At 33.9% G+C, this 26,734-nt stretch overlaps 1 protein-coding gene and 1 pseudogene across 4 annotated transcripts in view; one reads left to right on the top strand and one right to left on the bottom strand.

Annotated features, from left to right (window-relative positions):
* The window catches only part of MAST2 (microtubule associated serine/threonine kinase 2), a 177,926-nt gene that overhangs the window by 33,336 nt on the left and 117,856 nt on the right, over nt 1-26,734 (top strand). The window lies entirely within an intron of this gene.
* LOC111744459 lies at nt 18,117-18,235 on the bottom strand (annotated as a pseudogene).

Consider the following 26,734-nt stretch of genomic DNA (forward strand, 5'->3'; position numbering starts at 1 on the left):
CGTGTGGTAATGCTATGTTTAATCATTTGAAGAATTGCCAGGCTGTTTTCCAAAGCTGCTGTACCATCTACATTCCCATTAGCAGTATCCAAAGGTTTTGATTTCTTTACATCCTCACCAATATTTGCTGTTGTCTGTCTTTGATTTTAGCCATTCTGCTGAGTCTGAAGTGGTATCTTGTGGTTTTGATTTGCGTTTTCCTAATGACTAATGACACTGAGCATCTTTTCATGTGATTATTGGCCATTTCTATATCTTTTTTGAGGAAATGTCTATTCAGATTCTTTGCCTACTTAAAAAATTGGCTTATTTATCTTTTATACTTGTGGATTTGTAAAAGAATTAATTTTTTTGACTTGAATTCAATTACTTTTAGAAAGAAAAATTAAGACTTTGGCCCACAGAACCAAGCTGTTATCTCCTAGGAGGAGGAAGAATGGAAGACTCGATTCACGGCACCAAGACTGTCATCCCTTTAAAGCATTTACGATAGAAATTTGGGTCAATGGCACCAACCTTGTATCATCCTAACAGTCCATTCAGCACAACCTGGTCCCAAGTCACAAATTCTCCCTTTTGCTAATTACTGAAAGGTGACCGTAACCTACAACACATCATTGGTGTATAAAAATGCAACTGACTTCTGAATATTAACTTTGTATCCTGCTACTTTACTGAATTCATTGATCAGTTTTAACAGTTTTCTGGTGAAATCTTTAGGATTCTCTATATGTAGTATCATGTCATCTGCAAATAACAGGAATTTGACTTCTTCCTTTCCAAGTCAGATACCTTTTATTTCTCTTTCTTGTCTGATTGCTGTGGCTAGGACTTCCATTACAGTTTTAACAGAAGTGGTGAAAGTGGGCATCTTTGTATTGTTCTTGATCTTAAGGAAAATGCTTTTAGCCTTTCCCCACTGAGTATGATGTGCTGTAGATGTGTCATATATGGCCTTTATTATGTTCCCTCTATTCCCACTTTGCTGAGAATTTCTATCATAAATGGATGCTGTATTCATCATTCTTAACTGTTGTGATTATTTTTTAATTTTTACATATGGCTTCAAGGAGATATTTGTTTTGCCTATTTCTGTGTTGTAAAGAGATTCCAAATTCAGCAACTTCCCCTTTCGTCTTTCGTTCTTACCTTTCTGCAGCTGTAGCTTTGCATTTTCTGTGAGTTGGAAATATCTATATATTTTAATAACTTTTATTGAAGTATACTTTACATAGAATAAAGTTTACTCATACAAGTCGATGAATTTTCACAGATGTATAAAGTTATGTTACGACTACCACAATCATGGTATAGATATAGAAAATCATGGTATAGAAATTTCTGTTATCCCAAAATGTTCTCTATTATTGCTTTGCAGTTTGTTCTCCCCACTCAGCCTCAGCCCTTGTCAATCACTGGCCTGGGTATATCAAACTTTGTTTATCCATTCAGTTGACGATCATTTGGATTGTTTCTAGTGTTTACCTGTTATGGATGAAGCTGCTATGAAAGTGTGTGTTCATGTATTTGTTTGGATTTATGCTTTCATTTCTACTAGGTAAACACCTAGGAATGAGATTGTTGGGATGTATGTTAAGTGTGTGTTTATCTTTATGAGAAACTGCTAAACTGTTTTCTAAAGTGGCATTCTTGGCATATCTACCACCAGTTGCTCCACGTCCTTGTCAGAACTAGATCTTATCATTTTAATTTTAACCATCCTAGTAGATGTGTAGGGGTATCTCATTGTGATTTTAATTTGCACATCTCTGATGACTGATGAGGTTTAATTACTTTTTGTGTGCTTATTTACCATTTCATATATATTCTATGATGAAGTGTCTGTTCAAATCTTTTGTCTGTTAAAAAATTTTTGGTTGTTTTTCTCGTTATTGAGTCTTAAGTGTTCTTTGTATATTCTAGATAGAAGTTTTGTATCAGATATGTGCTTTCTAAATATTTTCTCCGTTTCTGTGGTTCTTATTTTCATTTTCGTATGTTTTCTACAAAAATCAATATATGAAAAAATAAGTAAAAATCAATTGTATTTCTCTATACAATGAACAATTAGAAATCGAAGTTTAAAAATTATTACTATTTACAATAGCTTAAAATATGAAATAATTAAAGATAAATTTAAGAAATCATATGTAAAACTGGTACATTTTAAACTACTAACATTACTCAGAGAAATTAAAGAAGACCTAAATGAATGGAGAGATATAATATGTTCATGGATTTGAAGACTCAGTATATTGAGATGTAAATTCTTTTTGTTGAGCTATAGATTTGACGCAGTCCCAATCAAAATCAAGCAGTCTTTTTCAGAAAGTGACAAGATTATTATTTCAGATTTATATTGAAGTGCAGAGGGCCTAGAATAACCAAAACAATATTGAAAAACAATATAAAAGTTGAAGAAATCACCCCACCTGATTTTATGACTTTCTATAAAGGGTACAGTAATCAAGACAGTGTGTGGTGTGACATTGGTGTAAGGATAGACTCTTGGATCATTCGAACAGAATAGAAAGACCAGAAATAGACAAATCTGTCAAGATAATTTAATGGGGAAAAGATAATCTTTCCAACAAATAATTCACACGAGGAAAAAATGAACCTTGACCTTTACTCCGTGCTGGTCAAGGAGTAAATTAACTTGAAATGGATAATTGACCAAATATAAGAGCTAAAATCATAAAACATGTAGAGGAAAACATAGGAGAAAATGTTTGTGATTTTGGGTGAGGCAAAGGTTTCATAGAACACAAAAAGTACAAGCCATAAGAAGAAAAAGTTTGATTTATCAAAAAGAAAAATTTGGAGGGTCAGGACAAATTGAAGTGTGTGTACAAGGGGGTGGAATGGTGAGTTGTCAAACAACAGCGCTAAACTATTAAAGAGATATTAACAGGTTTGTTGTTTTGGGATTTTAAAGAATATCACTACCTCTTTGGAGATAGAAATTTAGAAGTCATGATAAGTGATATTTGTAGTCAACTCCTATGGGCTTATCCATTTCTACTTTTTCATTCCTACTCAAGAAAATATATGCAAATGAAATGGTTGTGAATGCCTTCTACTTTATAAAAGAAATAAATACTAGCTCAGGCTGTAGACCTGTGTTCGATGTCCTCATTCTGCCACTTAGTAATCATATTATCCTAGGGAAGTCACTGAACCTCTTTAATCATCTGTTTTCTCATCTTTATAATCAAGATAATTATAGGACTTTCCTCATAGAGTTATTAGGACAAAATGAAACAATCCATGTAAAGTAACATAGTGCCAAAATTTGTTTTAAATATGAACTAAATGTTAATCTTTTTCTTCATGCCTTTAGGTACTTTAACTAGTAATAGTAGCAATTACTTATAACATAGTTTACACTCATGGAAAACTGCTGGATTAGGTAAAAGAGAATTAAGAAATAAGAATGGGTTCCAGTTTTTCACTTTGGGATAGGTTATGGTACCTTTAATTGTAATTGGGTGTACAGGGAAAAGAACAGGTTTGGGAGAGGAAATTAATGGGTGTGATTTTTAGCATATTGATGACAGATCATTTATTTGGTATAGATACCCTTTGAAAAATAATTTATGAGATGAAATTCACATAATGTAAAATTAACTTTTAAAGTGAACAATTCAGTAGTTTTTAGTACATTCACAATATTGTGCAAATACCACCTCTAATCAGTTGTAAAATATTTCCATCTTTTCAAAATAAACCCATTTAGTCCTTCTTCCCCTTCCCCCTTCCACTGAGCCTCTGGAGACCAATAATATTATGCATTCTGTATCTATGGATTTATTCTAGATAGTTCATATAAATGGAATCATATAACATGTGACCTTTTGTGTCTGACTTCTTTCACTTAGCATGATGTTTGGTTGGTCACCACATTCTAGCATGTATCAGTATACTTCATTATTTTTTGTGACTGAATAATATATCATTGTATGTATATAACATAATTTGTTTATCTATTCATTTTTTGATAGCATTTGGGTTGTTTACACCTTTTGGCTGCCATGAATAGTGCTCCTGTGAACGTGTGTGTACATGTTCACGTTTGAGTACCTGTTTCAGTTCTTTTGGGTATATACCTAGGGATGGCATTGAGAGGTCATATGATAATTCTGTCTTTAACTTTTTAAGGAATTGCAAACTGTTTTTCACTAGCAATGTATGAATGTTCTAAATTTCTCTGCATACTTGCCAACACTTTATATTTTCTATTTTTAAAAAATTGTTGTTTTTAAAATCATACTGTCCTGGTAAATGTGAAATAGTATCTCATGGTTTTGATTTGCATTTTCCTAATGACTAACGATATTCAGCATCTTTTCGTGTGCTTTTTTTTGGCCATTTATGTATCTTTAGAGAAATGTCTATGTCTATTTAAGTACTTTATATTAGTTTCAGGTGTATAGCATAGTGGTTAGACATTTATGTAATTTACAAAGTGATCCCTCCAATAGGTCTAGTACTCACCTGGCATTATACATAATTATTATAATTTTTATTGACTATATTCTCTATGCTGTAACTATTTTGTAACTACCAATTTGTACTTCTTAATCCCTTCACCTTTTTACCCAGCCTTGTAACCCCAATCTCATCTGGCAACCATCAGTTTGTTCTTTGTATTTATAAGTCTGTTTCCATTTGTTTGTTTATTTTTTGTTCTTTAGATTCTACCTGTGAGCTCATATGGTATTTGTCTTTTTCTGCAACTTATTTCACTTAGTATAATACCCTCTAGGTCTGTGTTGTCACAAATGACAAAATTTCTTTCTTTTTTTTTTATGGCTGAGTAATATTCCATTGTATATATGTACTACTTCTTTATCCAATCGTCTATTGATGGGCACTTAGGCTGCTTCCATATCTTGGCTATTGTAAGTTGTACTGCAGTGAACATCGGAGTGCATATATCTTTTCGAATTAGTGTTTTGGATTTCTTCAGATAAATACTCAGAAGTGGAATTGCTGGGTCATAAGGTAGTTCTATTTTTAATTTTTTGAGGAACCTCTATACTGTATTTCATAGTGGCTACACCAGTCTTTAGTCCCACAACAATGCACAAGTATTCTCTTTTCTCCATGTCCTCGTCAGCACTTGTTGCTTGTTAATTTATTGGTGATAGCTATTTCGACAGGTGTGAGGTGATGTGTCACTGTAGTTTTAATTATATTTCTCTGATGGTTAGTGATGTTGAGCATCTGTTCACATGTCTGTTGGCCATCTGTATGTCCTCTTTGGAAAAATGTCTATTCAGGCCCTCTGCCAATCTTTTAATTGGATTGGTTTTGTGTGTGTGTGTGTGTGTGTGTGTGTGTGTGTGTGTGTGTGTGCGCGCGTGTTCGTTCTATGAGTTCTTTTTAAATTTGGATATTAACCCCTTATTGATGTATCATTGGAGACTATCTTCTCCCAATTGGTAGGTTGTCTTTTTGTTTTGTATTGATGGTTTCCTTTGCTGTGCGAAACCTTTTTAGTTTGATGTAGTTCCATTTGTTTATTTTTTCTTTTGTTTCCCTTGTTCAAGGATATATAACAGAAAAAGTATAGCTAAGAGCAGTGTCAAAGAGTTTACTGCCTGTTTTCTTTTCGGAGACTTGTGGTATCGAGTCTTTAATTTGAGTCTTTAATGCACTTTGAATTTATTCTTGTATAAGGTATAAGAAGGTGGTCTAATTTCATTTTTTTTGCATGTATTTCTTCAAAAAGTTTTCTTACCACCATTTATTAAATAGACTGTTTTTATCCTATTGTTTATTCTTGCCTCCATTGTCATAGATTAATTGATTACGTAGACATGAGTTTATTTCTGCGTTCTGTTCCATTGACCTATGTGTCTGTTTTTATGCCGGTACTATGCTGTTTTGATTACTGTAGCCTTGCAGTATAGTTTGATTTCGAGTAGTGTCATACCTCCAACTTTGTTCTTTTTCAAGATTGCTTTGGTTATTTGGGATCTTTTTGGTTCCATATAAACTTTAGAATTATTTGTTCTAGTTCTCTGAAAAATTCCATTGATATTTTGATAGGGATTGCATTGAATCTATAGATTGCTTTGCATAGTTTGGATATTTTAACAATGTTAATTCTTCCTATCCAGGAGCACAGTATATGCTTCCGTTTATTTGTATCATCTTCAGTTTCTTTCTTCAGTGTCATAATTTTTCTAGTATAGGTTTTTTACTTCCTTGGTTAAAATTATTCCTAAGTATTTTTTTTATGTGATGCATACAATTTTTGATTAAGTCAAATTTATCTATTTCTTACTTTTGTTGCTTTTGCTTTTGGTCTCATATCTAAGAATCCTTTGCTAGATCTTACGTCATGAAAATTTACACCTATGCCTTCTACTATGAGTTTTATTGTTTTAGCTTCTATATTTCCTTCACGGATCCATTTTGAGTTAATTTTGTGTATGGTGTCAAATAGAGGGGAGAGGTCGAACTTCATTCTTTTGCATGTGGCTGTCCATTTGTTAGATATCCTTTTAAGAGTTTGAGATAGACATCTAGAGTAAAGGAGATCAGTTTTAGAGCTTTAGACAGGGATTTGGAAGCTGTGGATTAAATCATGCATGAAAGTACAGAGAACAAAAAGGAATGTAGGGAAGCATGAAAATCTTACTGAGTTGAATACTTAACTATCTTATACTTTTTGCCCTTTCAAAAAGGGCAAAAAGTATAAGATAGTTAAGTATTCAACTCAGTAAGATTTTAGGAGTTTAGATTAAATGCATTCTCTGCTCATTAACTTGAGAATTGCTGTCCTTTTACTGTATAGTTTTCATAAGAGGAACATGTTTCTAATGCCACCTAGTGTCTTTTCAAATGTTTGAGAGTAATGTTTTGTAAGAGATTTAAAAATAAAAGTTGAGAGAATTTTGTGAGATTGAATAGAATGTTAGCAGCCTAGTTTCTTCTTCTCAAGAGCATCCTTAATAGAGAAGCAAAAGAACAGACTGTTTTGCCTGAACAAATTTGGAGCTGAATTTTATCTTGGATTGTTAAACGTTTTAAAGAATTTAAGGTGTACAACCTTAGAAAAGGTGGCTTTCATATTTTAAAAAGGCATTTAAAATTAAAAGTTTTAAGATAAATTGGTCAACTGATTGCCACTCTTGAAAGATACCATGTTGAATTTATTGAAGCTTAGGATACATGATAGAATGCTTATGCAAGTTTTATATAAAGTTTTATATATGCAAAATGGTATTAAATCACCAGTTAAAAATTATAACTACAGGTTTTGTTCTGTTCCCTGTTTTAAATCTTGTATAGAAAGTCTTTTAATTGGGCCATTAATGTCATGTATTGCTATGCATACATGACAGTGTTGAGGAGATATTAAAAGTATGATATTGGTATATTCTTATAAATAATAGGACTATTAGATATTTGAGTTGAGTTAGAGAATTAATATTCACTGGATTTTGTTTTAGAGTTTTGTGAGGTAGATATAATTATCCTATTTTACAGGTGAGGAAAGTCAGGCCTGCAGAAATTTGTTCATTTGTCTATTATCCCATAAATATTTATGAAGCACCTACTATGTATCACCACTGTATTAGGTGCCTGGAATACAAGAGCGAACAAAACCAAGTTAAATACTTTGCTGTAGGACAGTAAGTGAATGTTAGAGCAGGAATTAAAAACCAGGCAAATCTGACTCTGAAGTCTTTTTCAAGACTTGTAAGTAAGTGGAGAGAAAAGTCTGGCAGGTTGGATTATTTCAGTTGCATCTTCTGGCTGGATTTATTGATCAGGATTACATATTGAGAGAGTTTTACTTTGTTTTGATTACATCACAATTTCTCTGTGAGTTGAAAGGAAATTCTCTTCTTTCGAGTAGGCAAATAAAGATGAAAATACATTTATTCCACATATTAGTCAGGGTCCTGGCAGGAAACAATAAATTAGGAGATTATAATAAAGGAATATGGGCAGAGTGTAGAAAAATGTCAACATACACATATTACCTTATGCTTAATAAGTTACCTGGTGCCGTTACCTAGGGTTGAGGAGTGAGGGGAGGATGTGATGCTTGGAACTTGAGAGACAGTGAGGGCCGTGCGTAGAAGGCAACCTGACAATTGGCATGATGTATGGTAGTGGGATGCAGCCAGGCTAACATAACCCTGCATGGAGCAACGCAGGAGAATAAGTTGCCCCCATTCTCACCCTTACCCTCTTTTCTTTCTCTGACCTCCTGCTAATACTACCTATAGGCTGAACTCATCTGGACAAAAGAGGACAAGGGAGCCTGTTGACATAGTTCATAATGATCCTGCAGTTTGGGGTACGGAGGATGATCGTTGAGCTTATTTATACATAATTTTGACTATGAATTGCTTTATGTTGAATCATATTACAGTTTTGATCAAAGCATTAATAATTTTTTAAATAAACCTACTTTTGAGATTTTCCTGGAAACCATCTCTTATAGTTCAAAAATTCTGTTATTTCACAGTTCTCTGACTCATTAAAATACATGTAACTATAGCATTTATTATACCTTAATTTTAAATTTGCGTATGTAAAATGTAAGTTAGAGTTCTTTTGAAAAATAAGTAGCAAATAGCAGTTGTTCTGAAACCTTCATTTAATAAATTGTTTTCAAGTGGGAAATCAAAGTGTTTGATGTGACTTTCTTAGAGTCTTATATGGAATCACATGTATTTTTCCTTTTGCTTAGATTGTCCTGGTCAACTTCTGTGTGCCTTTTAAGATCCAGCTCAATGATTCCTTCTGTTGTGAAGAATTCTGTGACTCCTCCATCTGAACAGTTGCTTAACCTTATTTGTACCACAGTTATTACTATATATAGGTGGTATACCATTAGTATTACTATATTTAGGTGGTAGAAAAAAATTATTATTACATATAGGTGGTAGACTCCAAGAATATGAATAAAGATTAAGAGTGCTTAAACCAGTTGCCACTGTGCATTACCTTGGGCAGATTACTTAACTCTATAACTCTTTTCCTTCTTTGTCAAATGGGAATAAAAATATCTAAAGTAGTTACTCTGTTTTTCTTTTAATTATCAAATGGATTTGTATATGTAAAGTTTTTAGAACAGTGCTCAGTACATAGTAAACTCTAGTAGGTGATGATATTATTGTGTACATTCTTTTCTTATCTTCTAGTCTTTGAGTGCTTGTTTCTCTTTACACTTGGATTATAGAGCATAGTACAGTGTGTGGCATGTAGTGGTTTCTCTGTAAACATTTGCAAAATGAATTGTTTTTGAGTGTCTGATATCCTTATTCCTTTAACATTTAATCTCTAATTTTCTGAATAACTGTTTTAGTATAAAACCAAATAAGAAAATGGAATGTTAGAGCAGGGGGCATCCTGCATTTTTATTTGCTAAACCTAGCAACTGTAAACAGGGTAATAGACTCTTTTTTTTTTAACAAGTGTAGTATTGTTTCCCGGGCTTTGCTGTACATTGAAATCATCTGAGAATCTTTAAAAACACTGATGTCTGGCTCCCAATCCCAGACATTCAAATTTAATTGGTATAGGGTATGACCTGGAGATCAGGATTTTTAAAAACTCCCTAGGTCAATTCTAATATGCAGCAAAGTTTGGGAATCACTGAGATATGTGAAACTCAAAGCTTTAAGGGATTCTAAAAGTTACTATACCAAAAGGTTTCACCTTTTCCTCTCTCAGTGGGTATACAAACATGCTACAATAGATATCTATATTCACATATCCATACATATTGATTTTTCCTCTCTCTCTAAGATATACTCTAAAATGAGATTCCTGAACCAAAGGTTATATGCATATTTTATTTTAATAAGTATTATTATTTTTAAGTTTACCTTCCATCAGCCATATCTGAATATGTCTGTTTTCAAGCAGTTTTTCTACATTATTAGAAAGTAAAACTCTTATAATTTTTGCTACACTGTATTATTTTAAAAAATCTTTATTTCCCAGACCATTCATTTATCTATCCTGTCATATAGCTTAACAATCTTTGTCTTATCTAAAGTACTTAGTCTGTTTACTTTTATTGTAATTACTGATATATTTGGATATTTGTCTGTTGTCTTATTTTGTGTGATTGTAATAGAATAAAATAATAGTCTTTCTGACTCTATTTTGTTCGAGCCTACCCAGTTACCATAACATGTCGATCAGCAACTTTTGCTTAGTCTTGCACATAGATACGCTAATCATTAAGGGACTCTAACCTGTATCCTAGGAATTACTGAAACAACCTCCCTTCTTGAAACTACCTCCCAGAGATAAGGAAATTATGTACAAAAATAATGAGTGTTTATCAAAAGATTTATAGGAACTTCATAACTGAGATCACTGCAACTGGAGTTGTTGACCAAAAGCAAAGAAGTTTCACCATCCCCTTTGGACCCTTGCTGATGTCCAGATGTCTGCGGTCATCAATCACCTCCTGAACTCAAATCTCTCCTGTTTCCCCCTTCCCCTGCCATAAAAGAAGACTGAATTCTGTACTTTTTCAGGTTGGTTCTCTAGGACACTAGTCTTCCATCTTCTCAGCTTGCTGGCTTTCCAAATAAAGTCGCTTTCCTTGTCCCAACTCCTTGTTACTTGACTTATTGGCTGTTGTGTGGCGAGCAGTTTGAGTTTTTACTCAATGACAGTATGAATTTTGCTCCAGATGGTACTGCTAACAAGTAATAGACTGGGATTCTTTTGTTTCTGATTCCAGTGTTTTCTCTGTTCCATCACACGTGCCTATATAAAGTATACTTTTTCCCTCTTCTGTTATTTCAATAGATTTTCAGAACATTCCTTGGCATCAGCTGGGCAGGGCTCTGTGATTTTGGTAATATGGGCTTTGCTATTTATTGGAATTTTCTAATTGATTTACCTCTGTATAGGCAGCCTCCTTCTCTCTTAATGAAGACATTTTCAGCCTTTAGAGGCAGCATTCAGAAGTTACCAAATGAATGTATTGTCAGGACATCATGAAAAAGAGTAAATAGGTAGGAATTCGTACCCCTTCCCCCAACAAAACCACATTTTACTGGATAAAAAATTAAAATGATAGAGTAAGTACAAATGGGTTCTAAATGTTGTGTAAAATTATAGTTATGCATGCTCTTTAGTGGGCTTGAACCATTGAAAGCAGAGAAGAAGATGATTTCACTTTAATAGAAAAGACTATACAGTTTATATCATAAGAGCTATGCTGCTAGAGAGTTTCTTCATGTTTTCACTATGATGCTTGTGAGGCACACAAAGCTTGAGGGAGGATCACCCTTCCTCAGTCAGATGCATCTAACACTGACTTCGTTCAGTCAGCTCTCTAGACTGTGGTTTTACATATGGAAGAGTAGAAAGTAGTACTCTTCTGAAGAAGAAAAGGTATTTGAGGTCTACCATTTGAAGGTTGCTACTAGTGAGTATGGAATAAAGAAACTGTTTTTAACTCTTTAGAAGCAAATTAGTTAAGAGAATAGAATCTTAACATGTCTAAAATTATAGACATTTCTTCCCTAGTATTCTTCATCTTGTAAATGGAGCCACAATCTTGGTAAAAGATGCTATCCCTGGTTCTTTTGTTTTTCACCTCATATTCAGTCCAAGAGCTAGTCTAGTTGGCCTGTATAGAATATACTCTGAATCTATATACTTTCCCCCCACCAAGCTTTACTGCTAGAACCCTAGTTCAAGCCCCTATTTCTCTAGTCTGAACAGTTCCAGTGGCTTCTTATTTGATTTCTCCACATTCTGTTGACCTGTTTAAAATCATTCCCCACAAAGTAGTCAGTACATTAAAATATTAAAAAAAAATTTTTTAGAAAGTAATACATTAAAATAATATATTAGGCCATGTCATTCTCTTGCTTAAAATTACCCAGTGGCTTCTCACTACACAAACTCTAAACTCCTTATTGCAGCCTACCAAGTACTATAATGATCTGGTCTTTGCCTGCTTCTCTGAACTCATCTCATACAACAAGCCCCCTTTTACCGTATTCAATCAGTCTTGGTCTTTCTGTTGAGAACGTTGAAAGCTTGTTGCCACTACAAAGCCTTTGCAGTTTATTTTCCCTACATCTGATATGTTTTTTGCCTATCTTTTCATGACTAACTTTCAGATTTTATCTCAGACATCATTATTTCTCTCCCATCACGTATTCTGTTTTCTTCATAGCACTTAACAATATTTCTAATTATACATTTATTTATTTACTTGTATTTGAAAATAAAACTCATTTGTTTTATTTGCATCTTTACACTTGGCAACTAGTATAGGGTATAGCTCTGAACTGGGGGAAATTTTGAAATTTTGGATTTTATGTATTAAAAATATTTTATTAAAATATTCTATCACAATTCTCATGGCATTCTTGAGGATTTCTGTTTTTTGCCTAGTTCACTAATATCCTGACTGCTCGGGGGGGGTGGCTCCATAGTGTAGTGGTTAGCACGTCTGCTTTATACACAGAGTTTGCGCCCCAGGTGGAGCCACGGACCATACCTGGGGCCTCCGAGTGCGCTGGAGGTGCCAGGCCTCCCGGAGGTGCCAGGCGCCCCGGAGGTGCCAGGCCCCCGGTGCGTGCCGCGAGCATGTGGGAGGAGACGCCCCGCCTTCAGAGATCCAGTTCTTAAAAGGGAAGGACATCCGTAGGTCAGGGGTAGAAGGTGGGGCGGGAATTAAAGAGGGGGAAAAAAATATCCTGACTGCTTGCTTGGTGGAGGAACAGATCAGAAGCAATGGGAGACTTTGTTCTTTGTAATGTCTACTATAAGCTATCTCTGAATCTTCCTTATTATAACTATTTTGTCACATTAACTGTGACATTTCTTTTAGTTAAGCTTGAGATTGTAAAGACCTAGAACCATTTTGTAAGATGACTATTTTAATAGGTAGTTTAATTAATTAACTTAATTAAAATTTTATCCAGCAATATAGCTATTTGAACTGTTTTGATTGCTCACATAATACTTATTAGATTAAATAATGTTTGAAGGTAATTTACAATTTTCAATTTCTGATTGCTTGTTGCTAGTGTATAAGAAGTACAACTGATTTCTCAATGTTTATCATGTATCCTGCAACCTTGCTAAACTTACTTGTTCTAATAACTTATTTGATTATATTAGATTCTTTTATGTAAATCATCACGTCATCTGTGAATAAAGACAGTTGTATTTTTTCCTTTTTTTTGATGTGTTAAATGCTTCATAATTATTATTTAATTTATTCCTCACATTAGTCCTATGAGGTAGGTTCTACGATATATATTTTTTCCTTTCCATTGCGTCCTTTAGATACAAATGCTGTTTATTCATTCTTTGCTTTGCTTTATTGCAATGGCTAGAAGCACCAGTGCAGTTCTGAACAGAAATGATGAGAGCAGGCATTATTGCTTAGTTCCTTATCGTAGGGGGAAAGCATTCAATCTTTCATAGTTAAGTGTGATGTGAACTCTAGAATTGTTGTAGACACCCTTTATCAAGTTGAAGAAGTTTCCTTCTTTTCCTGGTATACTGAGAGTTTTAACAGGAATGGATAATATATTTTGTCAAATGCTTTTAATGCATGTATTGAGATATTAAAAGTTTTTCTTTTTTTAGTCTGATAATATAGCTGTTGCAGGATTCTCGAACAGAAAGACAGGACACTGAGGCTATAAGCGGGAAGCAATGTTTATTGATGCCAGCACCGGCTCAGCGGATTCTTATCCAGAGGTTGAGCCCCAATTGTAACATAATGGGCAGTTTTATAAAGTCTTGTCATTTCTACATAGCTACAGATATAAGAAAGAACACTGATTGGTTGGCAGGCTATGAGGAAACTGATGTCAGCCGGAGAGTCCTTGGAAGGGGGGCAGGGGGACAGTCAGGAATGAACTTGTTTGAGCAGGAAATGGCCAGGCAGAGTCAGCCTGCCACATGGCAAATTGTATTGATTTTTTTCATTGGTTAATTTTTAAATGTTAAGCCAACTTTGCATACCTGGCATAAACCCCACATGGTCATACTGTATTATCTTTTTAATATATTATTGGAGTTGACTTGCTTGGTAGAATTTATTGGTGACCCTGTAGTTTTATTTGTAGAAAAGTTTTCAAACTACAAATTCAATCTAAGACATATATGGATATTTAGACTTTCTATGTTTCTTGAGGAATTTTTGGTAGGTTATGCCTTTCAAGGAATTTATCTATTTTATATAAATTATGGAACTTCTTGGCATAGAATTGTTCATCCTGATCTTGGTAATTTTTTATTCTTTTTTTCCCCTAATCAGTCTGAACAGTAGTTTATCAATTTTCTCAAGATCTAGCTTCTGGTTTGATTTCTCTTATTTCGTTTATTATGTTTGTATGTCTATATGTGTGTTTTATATTTCACTGATTTCTGCTCTCATCTTTACTAATTCTTTTTCTCCGCTTAAACTGCATTTTATTTACTCTTTCTAGTTTCTTAAGGTGGAAGCTGAAGTCACTGAATTGAGTCCTTTTTTCTAAAACAGGCAACTAGTGTTGAACATATCTCTGTATGTGCTACTTAGTTACTTTCTACACGTTTTGACATGTGTGTTTTTATTTTCATTCAGTTTAAACTACTTTCTTATTTTCCTTTTGATTTCTTTGATGAGTTATTTATAAGTATATTATTTAGTTTTCAAATATTAGGAGATTTTTCATATAACTTTTGTTATTTCTAGTTTATTTTATGGTAGTCAGTCACCATAGAATCTTTTAAAATATATTGATTCTTGTTTTATGGCACTGAGTATGCTCTATTTTGGTAAATATTTGATGTGCACTTGAAAAAAATGTGTATTCTGCTGTACTGTGCGTGCTCTACAAATGTCATTTAGGTCAGGTCAGTTGATAGTGTTGTTCAGGTTTTTTTTTATCGTTACTGATTTTCTGTCTACTTGCTCTATGAATTGTTAAAAAGGGTTTTGGAATATCAAGAGGAACTGGAGGTAAATGTACTACTCTCTCTTATGTTTTCATTTTTCAAGTCATTGATTTCCTAGCTTTCTTTTTGCACTAACGTAATCACTTTGGGCAGTTATTACAATGAAAATCATTTTAATTTTAAGTCATCTAGTCCTTTAAAGACATGGGAGATATATTAGGAATTTGAATTTAATGATAGAATTTCTAGTTTCTAAAAGTTTTGAATTATTTATATCACTGTTTGGGTTGAAAGGACTCTTGTGGCCTGTCTGTTGGAATGCGAGTATGTGTGTCTTTAATAAACTTAGTTTTATCCTTTAAAAAAACGGGAAAAACAAAACTTATTCTAAAAGCAGATTACAAAGGAATATAGAATATTCTTGTTTTCAAAGTTGTTGGGAATTTTTCTGTTTTGATGGTATAAAATTTACATTGTAATAAACAAAATACATAAAGTGCTGTTAATTGATTTTCCATCCATTGCAACTTTTGCCTAGATTTAAAGAAATGACAGTAATTTTTGCAGTTTCACTTACTTTTTTCCCCCCATTGATCTCTCTTAATTTTTAGCCCCACTCGAAATGAATTACCTGAGCTGAGGGACTGAGATTATTCCTGGCAAACACAATTAATGGACTGTTTTTCAAAAGAGGTACAAAACCCCAAACAGAAAGGAAGTTTTTCAGATGTATGGGCATCTTGGGAACAAAATAGAGTGCATATATAGGAAACAGTAAAATGAAAATGTAGAAATTAAGCAAGTTTAGTCTTGCTTATTTAACTTTTTATTTTGAAATAATTATAAACTCATAGGAAGTTGCAAAAATAGTACTTAGAATCCCATGAACAGCTTCCCCCTATGGTGACATATAACTGTACTATAATATCAAAACAAGGAAATTGACATTAGTACAATATAATTGCCTAAGTTACAGTCCTTATTTGGTTTTTATATGTATTGTGTATGTGTGTATGTGTGCAGTTCTATACAGTTTGATTCCATGAATAAGTTTGTGTAATGACTGCTACCACAATCAACATACAGAACTGTTTCATCATTACAAAGGAACTCCCTTGTGCTGCATAGTTGTAGTCCCACTCCTGTCCTTATCCCCTTGCAAACACTAATCTGTTCTTCTCTACATGAATATTATATAAATAGAACCATATACTCTGTAACCTTTTGAGACGAGCTTTTTTCATTAAGCCTAATGCTTTTGAGACCCATGGAAATTGCTGCATATTCCAATAGTTCCTTTCCCCTTTTTTGCTGAGTTGTATTCCATTGGATAACTATACCACTATTTGTTTATTCACTGACCTGTTTGTTGATAGATTGTTTTTTTAACTATTAAATTTTAAAGATTCTTTATATATTCTAGATATAAATTCATTGTTGAATATGTGGTTTTAAAATATCTTCTCCCACTACCTACCTTGTTTTTTTTCATCCTTTTTAATAGTCTTTTGCAGGGCCAAGTCTTTAATTTTGGTGAAGTTCAACTTACCAATTTCTTTCTTTTATGGATTGTGCTATTGGGTCATGTATAAGAATTCTACCCCCATCCCTAGGTCCTGAAGATTTTCTCCTGTATTTTCTTATAAATATTTTATAGTTTTTAATTTTACATTTAAATCCAAGATTCATTTTGAATTAATTTTTGCATATGGTGTGAATTGTAGATTGAGATTGATTTCTTGATTGATTGACTTATCTATCTTACTTATGGATGTACAGCACAGTTTATTGAAAGGTCTCTTTTTCATCCATTGAATTACTTTTACGCTTTTGTCAAAAATAAATTGGACATATTTGTATGGGTCTATTACTGGGTTCTTGATTGCGTTCCATTGACCTATAGGACTACCCTTAGAGTAAGTTTATTTATAGCTGCAAAAAGTTTTGCTGAGATTTTGATAGGAGTTGCATTAAACCTATAGATAAGTTTTGGGAGAACTGGCATTTTTACTATTCTAGTTTCTAACCCATTAATACAGTATGCCACTTCATTTATTTAGATCTTTTTTGTTTTCTTTAATCAGCATTTTGTAATTTTCAGTATACATATTTTGTATATGTGCTGTTAGATTTATATACCTAAGTATTTAATTTCCTTGATTTTCATGCTCCTTGTAGCAGCAGTCTTAGTCCCTCAGCTTTGGTAATTCCTTTCAAGTGGGGCTGAAGATTAAGAGAGGTCAAATGGAAAAAATTTTGTTTTGGTGATTATAAATGGTATTGTATTTTATATTTTAGTTTCTGATGTTTGTTTCTAGTATATAAGAATACTGTTGATTTTTGTGCATTGATTCTTGGAGCTTGTAAAAATCACTTATTTAGGAGTTGTTTGTAGTTTGAAATTTTCTACATGGCATTCATAATATCTTCAAATAGGACAGTTTTATGTTCTGTATGCCTTTTATATCCTTTTCTTACCTTGTTGATCTGGCTAGGACTTAGTTATTTTAAACACTGAATTTTTATTCTGATAGTGATGACTTTATGAACCCAATTTGGGTCAAGTAATGTTAGTTTCACTCACTTTATTCCTTACAGTTTCTGATCTTTAGCTTCTCTTAGACTTCAGAAGTTTTGCTTGGATTGATCTTGAGTATAGCCTTATATTTTGTCCCTGTTGAAGGAAGGAAAATCTGTCTGTATTCTGAGAATGTAACACAATGGAATAAAATATTTATTTATCTCCCTTGAGTGTAAGCTGCTTGAGGGAGCCAGTTCTGAGGATGCAGGACCTGGTACATAGTAAACTTCTAATTGTTTGTTGAGCAAATATCTAAATGAATCAATGGAATTTATATGTGGCTTCTCATGTAAGAAGTCTTGGGAAAACCTTCTCTGACAGCGTATACCATAACTCAAGTTAAATTGACAAAATGAGGACTTTTACAGTTGCTCATGTTATTTTAACGTCTAACATTTTTGTTCATTTTCTTCTTTCCTTTTACTTGGACTTCTCCAAATTCATGTTTCATTAATAAGATACTTTAGTCTTTGGACATTACATGTAGTTTTGTTATTTTACTCTGCTTCTGGGTGTTAAAAAAGTATGTTGTGTCTTTCGAAAAGATACCATTATCAAATTGATTTTAATTTTTTTAAATTTCTTAAAATTTTAATTAATTAATTAATTAATTTTTTTTTTTAAGCACCTACAGCACCTGGTCTTCCTAGGTGGTCTCCCATCCAAGTACTAACCAGGCCCGACCTTGCTTAGCTCTTGAGATCAGATGAGATCAGGCACGTTCAGGGTGGCAAGGCCGTAAAGTCAGATTGATTTTAAGTTAGGAGAGTTGTAAAATAAATGAGCTGTTATATTGAGGAGCTACAGAGCAAAATCAGTCCTGGGACAATGTTTTGTATTTAAATGGGGGAGAATTTAGCTTCTAAATCTGGTTCTTTATGTGAGTATGCTTGATTGTGCGTGCCTGTACAGTTATGGCGGTAGGGTGATAAGTTGGACTGGGGAGGAGATGTGCATCATATGTGGAGAGTAAACTTAGGTTATTTATTTTAAATAATACTTTCACAAGGGAATTTAGTGCCTGTTTAAAGTATGTATTTTGCTTTAATACTAGAATAGCCTTTTAATCAATACATTTAATATCTTAAATATCAAATTTGCATGAAAAATCTACCAAGTTTCCACACCTATCAGAATGGCTATGATCAAAGTATTGGCAAGGATGCGGAGAAAAGGGAACCCTAATACACTGTTGGTGGGATTGCAAATTGGTACAGCCCCTATGGAAAACAGTATGGAGGTTTCTCAAAAAATTAAAAATGGATATACCTTTTGACCCAGCAATTGCACTTCTGGGTATTTATCCAAAGAAAACCAATGCTTCATAACAATAATTCATAAAGATCTATGCACTCCAGTATTCATGGCAGCACAATTTACAACAGCCAAGATATGGAAGCAACCTAAATGCCCATCAACAGATCATTTGATAAAGAAACTATGGTTTATATATATGATGGAATATTACCGAGCCATTAAAAAAATGAAATCCTACCATTCACAATGAAATAGATGGGCCTAGAAGTTATTATGCTGAGTCAGAGAAAGAAATATCATATGATTTCACTTATATGTGGAATCTAAGGAACAAAAAGAACAAACTAATCAGAAACAGACTCACAAATACAGACGACAGTTTGGTGATGAACAGTAGGGCGTGGGGGATTGGGAGGCTGGGATAAAGGGGTGAAGGGCTAAAGAAGTACAAATTAGTAGTTGGTGGTTGGTCATGGGATGGGGAGCATGGCAGAGGGGATGCAGTTAGCATTAATATGATGGCTAGGTGGAGGGCCAGGGGAGGGAGGGAGCAATTGAGAGGATCGTTTTATGAACTATACAGATGTCAAACCAATGTACTGTAAATTTGAAACTAATTTAAATAAATAAACTAAAAAAAATCTACCAAGTTTCTTTCTCCTTACCTGGTTTGTTTTTCTTCATTTGTCATTTTTTAACATACTATATCTTTTATGTATTCTTTTTTTTTTCTTTAATGTCTGCCTATACCAACTTGAATGTAAGTTCTAAGAAGTCAGGGAATATTTTATTTTTGATTTTTATCTATTTTATTAACAGTTATTTGTATCTTTAGAACCCAATATAGCACATGGTACATAGAGGATACTTGTAGAATAAATAAATGAAAGGGGGATTACTTTTGAAAAACTGATTTCCTATGATGTTTGAGTGAGGAATCTTAACCATAAATGTATGCAAATTGTAAAATAGAGTATATTGAGGAAATCATTGTCTTTTTCCCTAAGGAGCATAGTTTTTCTTTATAAAAAAGCTTTCTCATTTCAGAGGAGTTTTACTTGATTGGTGGAGTTTCCATTTAAGCAAGAAATAAAAAAATAATCCTTTGTCAAGAACCTCCCATGAACTGTAGGGGTTCCAGGTTCTGTGCTTTGTGCTGTGTGCAATGTCTTATGCAGTGACTGTGATAGGCCTGGGAAAATGTCCCCTCTGAGATCTGCCTTCAGGACTTAGGTTTGTAACAAAAGTTAATTTCTCATTGTGCTTACCTTGGCTTATTTACCATGTACAGCTCCTTACAGCTTTTCACATAGTCATATATAGTTATTTTATTCATTTTCTGAAAAATAAAAGGACTATTTTATTTTATTTTGAGAATATACATAAATGCAACCTATTTTGAGAATTTAGTATTTAATTTTGTTTATTTATGTCGATTTTCTAGTTTTTACCTAGTCGTTGCCAAATAGTCTTAATAGTACCAAATTAATGTATACTAGAGAAGTTGATGAAAATGTTCTACTCGTCCTTTCTAGGACAGAAAAACCTGTTCCATCTGTTCTGTTTCTAGCAGAAACATGGGTTCAAGTTCTTACTGTACAATTTCTGAGTAGGTTACGTCCCCTTCTGAGGTCCTGGTTTATCCAATTATAAAATAAGGATTTCAGTTAAATTACCGCATCATTTATAAGTCAAATTCATTTGAAGTAAGATTCAATATGAGCCATTAAGTAATTTTTCTTATCAGTTCATATGTTTAAACCATTTCCTTCCTGGCTGCTGTACTTACTAACCTCCTAACTACTCCTCCCCTTTTGTGTTAGGTACTGTTATCAGGCATTAAGTCTTCCTACTCTTCCCAACTCCTGCCATGGTCTTTATTATCTTTGTCTTCAGCAACTGCTGTGGATCCTCCCACTATCCTGGCATCACAGTTACTTGACCTCATCATCATCATTTCTGGTCAACTTAAGCACTTCTTTTAGGAGCATTCTTCGTGCTTTGTCATATGTCTGAAATGTTCCCCTACTAAAATTAGAATGCTGGGTAACTTCCTCACTGCAACTTGATAGATTTTCGGCTCTCTCATTTAACTATTCTTAAAGTATACCAGTTCTTAGGCTTATCAGCACCTCTGTTAGAGCCTTCTAATTTCTTCATGTCCTTTAATCTTTCCTCCTTTTTTAGCTTAGATTCCATGGTCCATTAACTCTTTAACTCTTTAGTCAATATCATAAATCTTTTGCCTTTTTTTTATTAATCTATCTGGTTAATCTTTATGTATTTTAAGAACAAAACACCATGCTTTAAAGAAACCAAGTTGTGGCAGAAAATTTTGGACAGGGAGCATTCTACTCTGTCATTAGAGATACTGAAAAAGGTTAAGAAGCATTGATATACATTGTTTAAATTATTCCTTTCAACAATCTTATAAAATAGATGATTATATTCCTCTTTAACCACAAAAAAAAATGAGATGGAGAAGGTTGGGATGTGTTCAGGAAACAGGGTGTCGTTCTTTCTCATTGGAAGGCTAAGATTACATTAAGTTGGTAGTGGAGATGAAATCTGTTGTTTGTGTTATGGTGTGCCTTGAATGCCAAGAAGAGGAATTTTTTTTGTCTTCTGTTTTTTACCTAATTTTTTAGATAGTGAGGACTAGTTGAAGATTTTTGAGCTGTGCACACTTTAGGAGGGGAAGACTGTCTTGGTCAAGGGCTGATAATCATATAATATTATTTTCAGTGACCAGATGGCACTTCTGTTGGAAGCCTTTTTTTGGTAGATTTTCCCATGTAATGAATTGAGCCATCTTTGACGCTCCTTTAGCACTTTGTTATACTTTTCACATTGTATCATAATTACTAGTTTCTATTTGGCTTCCCCATTGGATTTGAGCTCTTCTAGAATAGGATTATTAGTTTATGGGTAATGTTAATTTTGGTACTCTTTCCCCTATGCCCATCTTAGTGCTTGGCATAATAAATGGTTCCTGATTTAGTAAATAATGAAGAGTCTGAATTATGAATCTCTGGTCTGAACATCTTATCAGAATGCACCATATCTATCTCTCTATATGTGTTTTAGTTAATAAAATCTATTTTGATCGAGAGCTTTTATAGCTTTAAAGACCTGACAGATTGTTTACAGCAGACGCTCATATAGTGGATAGCACACCCTATGCAAATCAACTGTCTGTTCAGGTCTTGTGGTTGTTTCCCCCATAGACATAATCCAGCTGTTAGTTGTTTAAAGCAGCAGATGGAAGAAGTCCATGGAGATTTGGATTTATTAGTTCTAACAATGAAAGACCACACTGGTTGTGCTAAGGATTAGAAGTTTTTTTTTGCCGAATGAAAGGGAGATGGATCCTTCTTTCTGTGCTATTTTCGGCAATGTGGCTAGCTCTTGTGACTAAGTCAGCTGTAAGAAGACCAGAAAAGATTTTGTAAATAGACCTTCCTTCAAGCCCTAGACTGTTGGTGCAGCTGCCATAATTATAGGAAGGGCAGCTTTTCCTCCTTGCTGAGTGTAGACTGAATCCATCCTATAGTTATTGCTATATTTACTTTTTAGAGAGTATAACAGCCTGATTCAGGGTACTTTATGCACACCTTTATTTGTCAAATTAGGAAATTTGGATTACTATCTCCTGAAATCCTTTTGGAGAGTGAATAATTTATTCATTATGTCCTGTAGATTGAAGAACAATGATCATGAACTGGTAGACAATATATTTAACCTTCTTAAAAATATAGTGTTGCCTTTGCTAACAATTTTTTTGTGGCTCATTAGATAAATCACCAACTTGCCTTACTTTCTTCCTATGTTTACTAGGATTCTGGTGATTACTATAAAATTGATAAGTTTAAAACATTGTTTATGGATCATTTAAGTAACAAAATCATAAGAGCTAACTTCACTCTTGAGCTCTAAAAAATATAAATACAAATATATGTATATATTTTTTAAATTATAAATGAAGAGACTAGAAATTCATTAAACTTGACTACAGTCCTGCTTTGAAAATAGCAGCCAGAGACTAAAGAAATGATTCTGAGATTATTAAAGCCTGGGTGAAACTAGACTTTTTCATGCTATGCCCTTTTAGAAGTCTGATGGAATGGGGAGCTTTTCTTGTGACAGTACTGTCAGCAATGAATAGATGAATGAATTCGTCCATGCTCAGAACTCACCACATACGTACTAGCCCCCTCCAGGACATAAAAGAGCAGGAGAACCGACCTTAGCAATGATTTAAGCTCTTGAAGAAAGAGGCTTTCGCGACTGTCCAAGAAATGAAGAAAAGCGTATCTAGAGATAAAGAAACAAAAGAGCCTGTGACAGTATCCTAAGAATCTGACATTTGCTTTGTCTATACAAAGGATGAAAGGAATTTCGCCGACTTAGTCAAAACAATAACTGGTTTTATATGAGCCTAAGCCTAACGTACAGGCATCAGAATAATGTGTTTTTCTTTGTGTTTCTGAAGAATTGTTATCTTTTTAAAAAAATGTGGAGTGGTTTTGTTTTTGGAAAGGAAAACGTGACTTGGATTTTATAAGCTTAGTAGCTGTAGGTGGAGACTCTTGTTTTGTTTGCCAAACCTTTTTAATAAGCAGTGAAGTCAGGATATCAAATATTGGAATTTTTTTCTGGGACTTTTGTTATTTTCTTTGCACTTCAGATATTTTCAACCAAAGGGATACGTATGGGAAAGAAAAACAAATATGAAATATTTTCCCCTATTTTGGTGGTGTTTCAGATGAGATCTGTATGTACTGCTGTGAAGAAAGACGTGGCTCTGATGTGAGGCAGTGATTGTCTACTCACACTGGACTGAGAGAACTGGTTTAGTGGAGTGGTAGTTAGTGGGCACAGAATGCAGAATGGGATTGGTTGTTTGCCTCTTTATTCAGCACTAAGCAAGTAGGCACTAGTAGTAGTTGACTGTCTGGGAGTGGCTTTTTTTGTTTGATACCTATTATGGATGATTCCAGTATTCTACGAAGGAGAGGGTTACAGGTGAGTAATAGAGAGCTTTTTTACTGATCTTCTTCTGAGTATCTTTTGAAAATGTACTGAACAGATTGCTTCAATTTTATTTAATTCATTTGAAGCAGGGTAGAATGCTGCTAAATTCTTCTTTATTACATCATGTATAGTTACAATTAGGGAAATTGTCTAAGACCTTTCTACTTTGATAGAAAAAAATGCTCTTTGGGCTTACTTACATTGTATTACATGAATAGAACAATTAAATTATACAATTAAATTAGAATGCAAGTCTGATATTGGACATCAGACATTACTGCTGACAGATTGTTTACAGTAAACGTATTCTGTTCCTGACCACCATGCCTGTCTTTCTACCTCTTCCCTCTTAATTGAGTGGCATATATGTGTAATATATGTTTAACTTTACACAGTTTTAAGAACTTTTCTAAATTATTACTTTGCATACGTACACACAGTATAGCCATGAAAGACCACATATATAGTAGCCATATATCTGACACCTGTTTTGGAAGCCTTCTCTTCCTTAAGTCTTGGGTAATTTGGCACATGAAGAGGTAAGTAAGGTGTAACAATGAAGAGAAAATAGAGACTGATAGACAACCTTAAACTGAGTTTTAATGAATGCCCTTATCACTAAAAGAAGACACACCACAGTTCTTTTAAATTTGATAATTTTTTCCCATTCTATAAAGTAGATCATCTTATCTTAGTCTTACTATTAAAGAATAAGCAAGCTCCATTTAGTCTATTATTGATTATTTTTAAGGATTGACATAGTGGAACTTTCAGTATAAAACAATCAGTCCACCTGTGAAGGTCTCATGAAATGTAGCTATTTTTGTTTTTATTTTGTTTGTTTGACATTTATAAAGCACTTTTTTTGTATAGGGCACCTAGGGTCTTTTTAATTATAAATTAACATATAATAAATTAACATTGTTTTGGTTTCTTTAAAGTGCCTAGAAAGAAAATATATAGGATTGGTAAAATTTAAACAAATTTTGATATTTGTAGATATTATCATTATTTGTGCTGCTTATTAATAGCATTGTAAACATTCAGAGCCCACTGGGGAGCATCCACTGAATTTTCAGCAGTTGTCATCTAGTATGACCAGGTTTTATAAGCCATTTCCTTATTTTAATTTCTCCTTTTAGTAGTTGATTTGGTGAGATTTGTTGTTTGTTTTCTTGGGGGTATTTTGAGAAGTATTGATAAAGTGCTCAGAAGATTTCTTTTAAATAGTGATGTATGTTCAAGTAGCTGTTAAAAAATGGCTGGCTTTGTAAGTACATTTAATGCATTGCCTATTTATATCTTTATTTCTCTTTAGATGCCAGGATTCAGAATGGGGAATATTTGTTTGCTGAATGGGGAATATTTTCAATTATTATGCCTGTATTGTGTTAAATTGTTTTCTCCCTAGTAACGGAGTCTCAGTCTCCAGTATCTGCTACCTTGTTTACTGATGCCCTTCCTCTTAGTCTTTGTTTCTATCTAGCAGGAGTTCCAAACTGCAAGATTACATAGCACTGGAAGATGTTTTCATATAGCCTCTTTTCCTTCCTCCCTCCCTCCTTCCTCCCTCTCTTTCTCTTTTGTCTCTCTTTCTCTCCCTCCTTCTCTTCCTCCCTTTTTCTCTTTCTTTATTTCTTTAGTTCACTTCAAAATTTATTCTCCAGAAGACTGCATTAGAACATTCTGAAATAGAAGTAATACTTGAAAAGCAGCAGTTTAGATTATTTGTCTTAAACAGGTAATTTATAATGTAAAACTTTAAAAGTACTTTATATTTCTGTACAGAAACATACAAAAGCCAAAGTGTACCCAGTGGTACAGGTTATTTACTCGGTAACCTCATATTAGAAGATGAAAGTCAAAATGAGTGTTTGGGTCTCACTAACCGCTTTTTGGTGACTGAGTTAGACTTCATCCTTACAGTTTTCCAGAAAATCAGCCAAGGTACAACCTACTTTGATCCTCCCAACTTTCTTTGCCGGATTTCCTGGGAGGTGGCAGTATAGTAGATAATGCATTTATTGTGTGCCTGTTTTGTGTCCTACATTGCTAGGATGTAGATTATCTCATTCAGTTATCATGACATTGATGACGAGTAGGTATTGTCTGTATTTTTAAGTGCAAATAATTTTAAAGAAGGAACAGAAGATTGGTTCAGATTATAGTGCTGCCACATTCTAGAAATATGACCATGGTCAAATTTTGAAAAATGCTCAATTCCTCCCTTTCCGTATACTACTGTTCAGATTGAGAGTAGACTATAGAGGCAAGGACTGCAGCAGGAAGACCAATTATGAGAGTGTTGTGGTCAAAAAAGGAAGGAGATCTAATCGGGGTGGGGGCAGTGATAGCAATGGAGTTGGGGGATTTTCTGATTGGTTATTTTTTCAGATATGTGAATCTCAGTAACTTCCTCAGGGACAGACAACTTGGAAATGACTGAGCTAGGTGTGTAAGTTAGGATACTCTGAACTGAAAGTAACGGAAAACGTAACGGAAAACGCAACTGCACGTGGTTTATATATTAAAGAAGTGTATTGACTCACAAATATGGAATCCAGAGGTTGAATGGATTTCAGAGCTGGGTAATCCAGTGTCTTTTGCTCAGCTTCTTTGTTCTGTGTGTTGGCCTCATTCTCAAGCTGGCTTCCTACTTATTAGAAAAAAAGCTGTAGTGGTTTCATCCTGCACAGTCACACACTGCAGCATCCCTAGGTCCTTTTGGACATCTGAGAGATTATGTGTGAGCATCTTTCCTTTAAATTGGAGGAGTCTCCATTCTTTGTATGAATTGACATTGTTTCGCATGAAGAGCAGTTGAGGTTTGGGTCTTCATTATGGTAAAAACTGGCTCTCATCCTGATCCTGCTGCTACTCGGAGCATCTCCAGTGAGAGATGTTTGTGGGTGAAGTTCCTTGTTGATGGTAGAAGGTGCTGTTATAATCTCC

Source organism: Pteropus vampyrus, unplaced genomic scaffold (genome assembly GCF_000151845.1).
Source record: "Pteropus vampyrus isolate Shadow unplaced genomic scaffold, Pvam_2.0 Scaffold135, whole genome shotgun sequence".
In the NCBI taxonomy this organism is placed as follows: domain Eukaryota; kingdom Metazoa; phylum Chordata; class Mammalia; order Chiroptera; family Pteropodidae; genus Pteropus; species Pteropus vampyrus.